Below are 10,939 nucleotides of genomic sequence, written 5' to 3' on the forward strand. Positions count from 1 at the left end.
TTGTGCTACTTGGAAGAGTCATGCTAATCAGTATCCCTCATCTTCCCACTTCTCTGATTGAAAAAAAAAGGAAAAGAATAAGACGATATTTAAAAGAATTTCTTTCAATTAAAGTTTAAAACAAGATAGTTGAATTTATGAGTTCAGTGATGACTAACCTTAAGCAATAAATCTAAACAGTATACTGAGTGATAAAATATATCTATATACACACAAACATGTCACATACAATGGCACAAACATGTAATTATTAGTGCTTCTAAAAGAGTGTTAAAATACTTTAGGAACGTTTATCCTGCCTATGATACAAACTGTTGTTGGGTAGGAAGAAATTTTCCTCTACCCTTCTAGGTTCTTCTGGCTGGTCTAAGAATTAAATTGACATGAGACAGATTAACAAGAGAAAATCAAACAAAAATTTAATAACATGTATACATGGGAGAGACCCAGAAAAACTGAATAACTCGCCAAAATGGCTGAAGCCCTCACCATAAACACCATCTTCAGCTAAAGACAAAAGAGGGATAAATTGGAAGATTGGGATTGACACATACACACTACTATATATAAAATTGATAACTAATAAGGACCTGCTGAATAGCACAGGGAACTCTACTCAATACTCTGTAATGGTCTATATGGGAAAAGAATCTGAAAAAGAGTGGATATATGTATTTGTATAATAGATTCACTTTGCTGTACACCTGAAACTAACACAATATTGTAAGTCAATTATACCTCAATAAAAATTTAAGAAAAAAGAGGATATTGAGAGTGGGAGAATCAGTTTGGGGAGGTATCAGGAAAAGCATAGTAAACAAGGGTGATTGTGATGCAGGTTCAAGTCACTGCTTTCTCTACTGATAAGAGTTTCTAGATATTTAGTCATCCATCTCTCAGGCACAGAAAGACACACTTAAAATGGAGATTCCTCTTACAAATTATGTTTCTTCCAAAAGGGCAACTTCTACGTGGGTTTCAGAGCCCTTCCATGTCTGCTGTTTCTCAGAAAATAACCAATTTAAAACAATTAATATGCCAAAGAGACATATTTGGGGCTGTCAAATGCTGCTCCCCAACACTATCAAACAATTGTTCTCTAGCATTCTGCAAATTAGATGCAATTTTTTTTAAAGCATAATTTGATAATATTTTCAATAGACGGAGAAGGGACTGCTCAGGACACTTGAAAAAACAAAACTAATGAAACTCTTTGAATGTGTTTAAGACATGAAATAAGAAAATGGAAATATTTTCAAATTTATTTACTTTATACAGGTGACTATATTTATCAAATATTGCCAAGTAAGTTGCTAAGACAAGAATGAGAACAGGAAACATGTTTCAGAGTAAGCTTCTAGCCAGGAGTTTCTCTGATTGCCATACATGATAAATTTCAACTTTTAAATGTCTAAGGATGCACTGGGGCAAGTGCTACTGGGAGAATATACAAGTATGCTGATTTTTAATCCAATTGTTTGTTCAATCAACACATATCTGAGTGAATTTACTTATTTCTAGACACTATGTAAGCTAAGGATTCAAAGATTAACAAGACATAGTCCTTGCCCTTGAACAATTCTCTCTGGTGGGTGAGACAGACTCATAAATGTATAATATTCAACGTTAAATGCTAATACAGAAGTATGAAAAGGTGAAAGAGGACTATAATGTACTAGCTGTATCATGCATTCAGGCAAAATATTTGTTAAGCATATACAGTGTGCTAGGTAGTAGTCCAGATACTGAGAGTATAACAGTGAACAAAACAACCTTACAGAACTTAAGGTAGATGATGAATGGACACATAATTAAAACAAATAGAATGCTAGTTTGCAGTAATGCAGGAGAGGGGTATGCTGAATGTGAGAAATGGGAGCTGCAGTTTTAATTAGGTAGTCAGAATAGACCTTACCAAAAAGGTGAATTTTACATAGATGCTTGAAGCTGATGAGGGGCTAGTTGTTAGAATATCTGGTAGAATATCACTGCAGGCAGAGGGAACAGCAAATGGAAAGGCCTATCTGGATAGAGTTGGAGTGAACAAGAACAGTAGGAATTAGGGGGAGAGAGGAATCAGACAGCTAGATCATGCATGCCTTATAGGGCACTGTAAATTTTACTGAGTAAATTGGGAAGCCGTGAAGGGTTTGGAGCAAAGGACTGATGTAATTATTACTTTATAGATTAAATAAATCAATACATTCAATCAATTATTTTGTAATAGGACATTATTCAAATATTCAGATTATTTTGTCTAGTTAGATGAGGCTCAAGTAGTGTTCACTATTTGCCAGTTTCTATAACTTAAAAAATTGTAGCCAGGACTATGATATTAATAATTCTACGTGCCAGTTTCTATAACTCTTAAAAAATGTTCATCCAGAAATACAATATGAATAATTATTTTCATAGAATGGACGGTAGAATATTATCAACACTTTTGGTATTCAGTTTTTCATATAAAATACTTCATATGAAAATTACAGAGTGCCTAACATGTGTCAAGCACCATGGTAGGAGTGAGGAAGGTCTTCCTTGCATGCACATATACAAATTTATAAAAGGTATATGCGCTTGTGTATTTGCTCATGATGCAATAGAGTTTTTAAAATAACTTTTACTTTTTCCTATAATTAACTAATATGTGTTTGTTACTTATCCATGTATATTCAGACCATATAATCTCATATATTCTTTGATATATTGTCAGTATCTTTCACTGTGGGTAAAATTCTACAACCCCAGTTCTAAAGACTGCATAAGATTTAACTGTATCCATTCAATACAGTTATTAATCAGTCACCTTTTGTAGGACATTTATGTTGTTACCTTTTTGTTTTTGCATAAACAACATTGGAATGAACCATATTTTTAGGTAAATTTTGCATGGAAGCATAACTTTTTTTTAAGATAAAAATATAAGAAATGAAGTTGCCGGGACAAAGATGATGAACATGTTTAAAATTTGGGTATGTACTGCTAAACTGCTGTAACTATACACCATAAGAAAATTTTACTCATTATAGAGTCTTATGAATCCATTAATTTTCCTATGGCTTGATCACTCCTTAAATTTTCTTTGCCAGTCTGATAGGTGAAAAATCATATCTCATTATCATTTAAATGGCATTTGATTACTAGTTTGGTTGATACAATTTCACTTCTTTATCATCCACTTGTATTCTCTGTTTTTTTGTGAATGGCCCATTAATGCCCTTTATTTATTCATTTATTACTAGAAATCTTTTCCTCTCAGGTTTTCTGTATGCTGTCAAGTTTAGAGAGAGTAATAATATTAATTCCAACATATTTATGTATGTACTATTACTAGGTACTGTGTTAGGCATGGAGAATGAAAAGATACGACACACTCAATACTAAGAAGGACCTCACAATATAGAGGAGGCGGTGATCATGAAAACAAACCAAGAAACAAGAATAGCCTGTCATTCATTATTCAGAAGATTAAAAATGGATCTTTATAGTTTCATGTTGGAAAATAGGAAGGTAGCCACTGATTGAGAGACAGAATTCCTTCTGGGGTTTAGGTTTTTCTTTCTAGACTTTGATTAAAACCATAGAGATCTGTTTTATTTTTTTGATTCCATATATAAGTGATAACATACAGTATTTGTTTTTCTCTGTCTGACATTTCATTAAGCATAATGCCCTCCAAATCTCTCCATGTTACTGCAAATGGCAAAATTTCATTCCTTTTTTTATGGCTGAGCAGTATTCCATTGTGTGGAGATATATATATATATATATATCACATCTTCTTTATTCATTCATATGATGATGGACACTTAGGCCACTTCCATACCTGGCTACTGTAAATAATGCTGCTGTGAACCTTGGGGTACATATATGTTTTTGACTTTGTGTTTTCATTCTCTTCAGATATATATCCAGAAGTGGAATTGTTGGACCATATGGTAGTGCTATTTTTAAGTTTTTGAGGAACCTCCATACTGTACTCCATAATGGCTCTACCAATTTACATTCCCACCAACGCTGTACAAGGTTTCCCTTTTCTCCATATCCTCACCAACATATGTTATTTGTGGTTTTTTTGATGATAACCATTCTGACAGGTGTGAGGTGATATCTTATTGTGATTTTGATTTGCATTTCTTTGATTATTAGTGATGTTGAGCATCTTTTCATGTGCCTGTTGGCAATCTGTATGTTTTCTTTGAAAAAAAATGCCTATTCAGACCTTCTGCCCATTTTAAAATCAAGTTGTTTGTTTGTTTGTTTGATATTGAGTTGTATGAGCTGTTTATGTTTTTTGGATATTAACCCCTCATCAGTCATATCATTTGCAAATATTTTCTCCCAGTAAGTAAGTTTTCTTTTCATTTTGTTGATAGTTTCCCTAGCTGTGCAAAAGTTTTTAAGTTTAATTAGGTTCCAGGTGTTTATATTTGCTTTTGTTTCCTTTGTCTTAGGAGACAGATCCAAAAAAATATTGATTTATGTCAGAGTGTTCTGCCTATGTTTTCCTCTAGGAGTTTTATGGTTTCCTGTCTTACATGTAGGTCTTTAATATATTTTGATTTTATTTTTGTCTATGATGTGAGACAATGTTCTAATTTCATTCTTTTACATATGCTCCCCAGTTTTCCCAGCACATTGCATTGAAGAGACTGTATTTTCACCATTATATCTTTTTCCCTCCTTTATTGTAGATAAACTGACCATAAATGAGTGGGGTTATTTCCGGGCTCTCTATTCTGTTCCACTAATCTATGTGTTTGTTTTTGTGCCACTACCATACTGCTTTGATTACTGTAGCTTTGTAGTATAGTCTAAAGTCAAGGAGTGTGATACCTCTTGCTCTGTTCATCTTTCTCAAGATTGTTTTTGCTATTTGGAATCTTCAGTGTTTCCATACAAATTTTAAAATTATTTGTTCTAGCTCTGTGAAAAATGCCATTGGTATTTTGATAGGGATTGCACTGAATCTGTAGATTGTTTTGGGTAGTATAAATATTTTAACAATGTTAATTCTTTCAACACATGAACACAGTATATCTTTCAATCTATTTGTGTTGTCTACAATTTCTTTCATCAGTGTCTTATAGTTTAATGAGTACAGGTCTTTTATCTCCTTTGTTAGACTTATTCCTAGGCATTTTATTCTTTATGAAGCAATTATAAATAGGACTGTTTCCTTAATTTTTCTTTCTGATAGTTTGTTTTTAGTGTATAGAAATGCAACAGATTTCTGCTTATTAATTTTATATCATGCAACTGTACCAAATTCACTGATGAGCTCTAGTAGTTTTTTGGTGGCATCTTTAGAATTTTCTATGGTATCATCTCATGCGCACACAGTGACAGTCTTACTTCTTCCTTTCCAATTTGGACTAGTTTTATTTCTTTCTCTTGTTTGAGTGTTGTGGCTAGGACTTCTACTGTTATGTTGAGTAAAAGTAGTGAGACTGGGCATACCTGTCATATTCTTGATCTTAGAGGAAATGCTTTCAGCTTTTCACCGCGGGGTATGACATTAGCTGTAAGCTTATCATATATGGTCTTTATTATGCCAAGGTATGTTTCCTTTACACAGACTTTGTGAAGTTTTTTTTTTTATCATAAATGGATACTTAATTTTGTGAAAAGCTTTTTCTGCATCTATTGAAATGACTGTATAGTTTTTATTCTTCAGTTTGTTAATGTGGTGTATCACACTGATTGATCTGAAGATACTGAAACATCCTTGCATCCCTGGGATAAATCCCACTTTATCATGGAGTAAGAACCTTTTAACATATTGTTGGACTTGGTTTGCTAATATTTTGTTGAGGATTTTTGCATCTATGTTCATCAGTGATGTTGACCTGTAATTTTTTTTTGTGTGTGTGATATTTTTGTCTGGTTTTGGTATCAGAGTAATGCTGGCCTTGCAGAATGAGTTTAGAAGTATTCCTTCCTCTGTAATATTTTGGAATAATTTGAGAAGGATAGGTGTTAAGTCTTCTGTACGTGTTTGGTAGAATTAACCTGTGAAGCCATCTGGCCCTGGACTTTTGTTTTGGGGAAGTTTTTTAAATTACTGATTCAATTTCATTACCATAATTGTTCTGTTCGTATTTCCTATTTCTTTCTTGTTCAGTGTTGGAAGATGGTACATTTCTAGGAATTTGTTCATTTCTTCTAGGTTGTTCAAATTGGAGTATAATTGTTCGTAGTAATCTCTTATGATCCTTTGTATTTCTGTGGTGTCTGTTGTAACTTCTCCTTTTTCATTTCTGATTTATTGATTTGGGCCTTCTCTCTTTTTTCTTGGTGAGTCTGGCTCAAGGTTTGTCAATATTGTTTACCTTTTTAAAGAACAAGCTTAGTTTCACTGATCTTTTCTATTGTATTTTTAGTCCCTATTTCCTTTATTTCTGCTCTGATGTTTATGATTTCTTTCCTTCTACTATCTTTGGATTTTGTTTGTTCTTCTAGTTCCTTAGGTGTAAGATTAGGTTGTTTACTTGAGGTTTTTTGTATTTCCTTGGGTAGGCTTGTATCACTATAAACTTCCCTCTTAAAAGTGCTTTTACTGCATCCCATAGATTATCCATTGTTGTGTTTTTGTTTTCATTTGCCTCCAGGTTTTTAAAAATTTCTTCTTTCATTTCCTCAGTAATCCATCAATCTTTCAGTAGCATATTGTTTAGCTTCCACGTGTTTGTCTTTTTTTGCAGTTTTTTTTCTTGTCATTGATTTCAAGTCTCATGGAATTGTGGCTGGAAAACATGCTTGATATGATTTCAATTTTCTTAAATTTACTGAGGCTTGTATTGTGGCCTAACCTGTGTTCTGTCCTGGAGAATGTTCCATGTGCACTTGAAAAGAATGCATATTATGCTGCTTTGGATGAAATGTTACCTATATATCTATTAAGTTCACCTGCTCTAATGTGTTATTTAAGGCCAGTGTTTCCTTATTGGTTTTCTGTATGGATGATCTGTCCATTGAGGCAAGTGGGGAGTTAAATTCCCCTACTATTATTGTGTTACTGTCAATTTCTCCCTTAATGTCTGTTAATATTTGCTTTATGTATTTAGGTGCTGTTATGTTCGGTGCATATATGTTCAAAATTGTTACATGTTCTTGGATTGATTCCTTAATCATTACATAATGTCCTTCTTTGTCTCTATTACAGTCTTTATTTTAAAGTCTATTTAGTCTGATATAAGGATGGCTACCCCAGCTTTCTTTTGATTTACATTTGAATGGAATACTTTTTCCCCATCCTCTCATTTTTAGTCTGTATGTGTCTTTAGATCTGAAGTGAGTCCCTTGTAGGCAGCATATTACATGTTTGTTTTTTTTTTTTTTGGTCTCCATTCAGCCCCTCTATGTCTTTGATTGGAGTATTCAGTTTATTTACATTTAAAGTAATTATTGATAGGTATGTATTTATTGCCATTTTGCTAATTGTTTGAGGGTTGTTTTTATAGTTCTTTATTGTTCCTTTCTTCTTATTTTTTTCTTTTCCCTTGTGTCTTGATTACTATCTTTAACGATGTTTGAATTCATTTCTCTTTTCTCAGTGTGTATGTATTACAGGTATATATATATATATATATATATATATATATATAATTGTTTTAAGTTGCTGATCTCTTCATTTTAAATACATTTTAACAACCCTGCATTTTTACTCCTCGCCCCCTCACTACTACTGTTTTTGACATCATATTTTACATCTTTTTGTTTTGTGTATCCCTTAACTTCCTATTGCAGATATAGATGATTTTATTACTTTTGTCTTTTAATCTTCTCACTAGCTTTGTATGTGGTGGATTTACTACCTTTACCAGATATTTGCCTTTACTAATGAGCTTTTTCCTTTTGTAATTTTCATGTTTCTAGCTGTGGCCTTTTCTTTTTCCCTTAGAGAAGTCTCTTTACTGTTTCTTTTTTTTTTGTGGTACGTGGGCCTCTCACTGTTGTGGCCTCTCCTGTTGCAGAGCACAGGCTCCAGACGCTCAGGCTCAGCGGCTATGGCTCACAGGCCCAGCCGCTCCGCGGCATGTGGGATCTTCCTAGACCGGGGCACAAACCCATGTCCCCTGCATCGGCAGGTGGACTCTCAACCACTGTGCCACCAGGGAAGCCCCTCTTTACTGTTTCTTGTAAAGCTGGTGCTGAACTCTTTCTCCTTTTGCTTGTCTGTAAAACTTTTGATTTCTCCATCAAATCTGAAAGAAAGCCTTGCCAGGTACAGTATTCTTAGTTGTAGGTTTTCCCCTTTATCACTTTAAATATATCATGCCACTTCCTTCTGGCCTGCAGAGTTTCTGCTGAAAAGTCAGCTGATAGCCTTCTGAAAGTTCCCTTGTACATAACTCATTGCTTTTCCCTTGATGCTTTTTAATAATCTAGTCTCTGGCTTTAATTTTTGCTTTGCCATTTTAATTACAATGTACTTTGGTGTGGTCCTCTTTGGGTTGATCTTGTTTGGGACTCTCTGTGCTTCCTGGACCTGGATGTCTGTTTACATTCCCAGGCTAGGGAAGTTTTCAGCTATTATACCTTCAAATACGTTCTCTGCCCCTTTCTCTCTCTCTCTTCTCCTGGCACCACTATAAGGTGAACATTTCTATGTTTTATGTTGTCCTAGAGGTCTTGTAAACTGTCCTTATTTCTTTTCATTCTTTTTTCTTTTTTTTGTTCAGCTTCAGTGATTTCCACTACTCTTGTCCTCCAGCTCACTGATCCATTCCTCTGTATCATTTCATCTACTGTTGATTCCTTGTAGTGTATTTTCATTTCAATTATTATATTCTTCACCTCTGTTTGGTTCTTCTTTATATTTTCTAACTCTTTGCTATAAACCTCTGACTTCTCACTTTGTTCATCCATTCTTCTTCTGAGATCTTTGACCATTTTCACAATCATTATTTTGAACTCTTTATCTGGTAGACTGCCTATCTAGCTCCACTTCACTTAGTTCTTCTGGAGTTTTATCTTGTTCCTTTGTCACTTCATTTTTCCTAAGTTGCTGTTTTTATCTCTATGTATCTGATAGCTTGGTTATGCTTCCTGACCTGGGAAAAGTGGCCTTTTATGAAGATGTTCTCTAAGTCCCAGCAGAGCACTCCCTTCTCTCTGGTCACTACAGCTATGTGTTCTAGGGGTACCCCTTCTGTTGGCTGCATGGGTACTTCTGTTGTGGTTGGCTGTGGGTGGCTGCTGTCAGTCTGGTTGGTTGCTAGGCCCTGCTTTGTGTGGAAGCTGATGGCCACTCTTTGGTGGGGCCAAGTTGTGGAAGCCCGGGGAGGGGGCCAGGTTCCCAGGGCTAGTGCTGGCTCACAGGTGAGCAGAACCAGGTTCTGGGGTGGGTGGTTGCAGGGTTAGGGTTCCCAGAGCTAGTGTTGGCCTGCTGGTGGGTGGGGCTGGATCCTGACATCACTGGCTATGGGTTCTGTGGTGTCCCAAAGCTGGTGCTTGCCTGCTGGTGAGTGGGGCTGGATCCTGGGGCAGAGTCAATGTAACAAAACAGAAAAAGACTCACAGATATAGAGAACAAACTAGTAGTTACCAGTGCGGAGAGGGAAAGGTGGAGGGGAAAAATAGAGTTAGAAGATTAAGTAGTACAAACTAGTACGTATAAAATAAATAAGCTACAAAGATATATTATATAGCATATGGAATATAGCCAATATTTTATAATAACTTCAAATGGAGTATAGTCTCTAAAAATTTTGAATCACTGTGTTGTACATCTGAAACTAATATAATATTATAAATCATCTACAACTCAATTAAAAAGAAAATAGAGGGCCTTCCCTAGTGGGGCAGTGGTTAAGAATCCACCTGCTAATGCAGGGGACACGGGTTTGATTCCTGGTCCGGGAAGATCCCACATGCCATGGAGCAACTAAGCCCATGAGCCACAACTACTGAAGCCCGTGCACTTAGAGCTCGTGCTCCACAACAAGAGAAGCCACTGCAATGAGAAGCCCGTGCACCGCAACAAAGAGCAGCCCCTACTCACTGCAACTAGAGAATGCCTGTGCACAGCAATGAAGACCCAACACAGCCAAAAAATAAATTAATTAATTTTAAAAAAGAAAAAGTTTAAAAAATTAAGAAAAAAATCTGCTTTTTAATTATTAGAAAATAATAAATGACAATGTCATTAATATATGGTAGGAAACTCACTATTTTGGTTTCTATGACCATGGTGACTATCAGCCAGGCTAACATGTGGAGGAAATGACTGAGCCCATCCCCAGAAATCACTTGCCTTGGTTGATTTTCACATATTTACCCAAGTGAGTATATGAATATGCAATTACACATACACTGCAATCAGAGTGATACTTCAAAATACATATTTGATCATGTCATTCCACTGCTTTAAAAAACTTCCATTACTTCTCACTTCTTATAGGATAATATTCAAAATCTTAAACTAAGACTAAAACACTACAGTCCATTCTTGTTTCTACTGCCTCGCTCTGCAACACTTTCCACCTAGCTTCCTGACCTCCAGATATCAGAGCCTTCTTTCCCTTCCATTAGGATACCACTGTTCTTGGAGTCTTTGCAGAGATTATTTCCTTGCCTGGAATGCTGTTGATCTCTTCTTTTTTGCCTTCTTAACTTCTACTGTTCTTCAGAAATTAGCAGCAAAGTCATTTACTCAAGGTGTCCTTCACTGATTTCCCAGTCCTTCTGACATAATAGTTCTCTATATTTTCCTTGATATTGTTATTCATAGTAAGTACTATATTTTTGTGTGATTACTTGACAAATGTTTATCTCTCTAACTCATCTGCAAGCTGCATAAGCAGAGACTTCATTTCTTTTTTGCTTACCATGGTACCTCTAATGTTATTTACTATACCTAGTATGTATTAGGCATATAGTTATTTGTGGTATAAATAAATATATGAACAAATATAGGAATATCTCAGAATACTGA

This window comes from Tursiops truncatus, chromosome 1 (genome assembly GCF_011762595.2).
Source record: "Tursiops truncatus isolate mTurTru1 chromosome 1, mTurTru1.mat.Y, whole genome shotgun sequence".
In the NCBI taxonomy this organism is placed as follows: Eukaryota; Metazoa; Chordata; class Mammalia; order Artiodactyla; family Delphinidae; genus Tursiops; species Tursiops truncatus.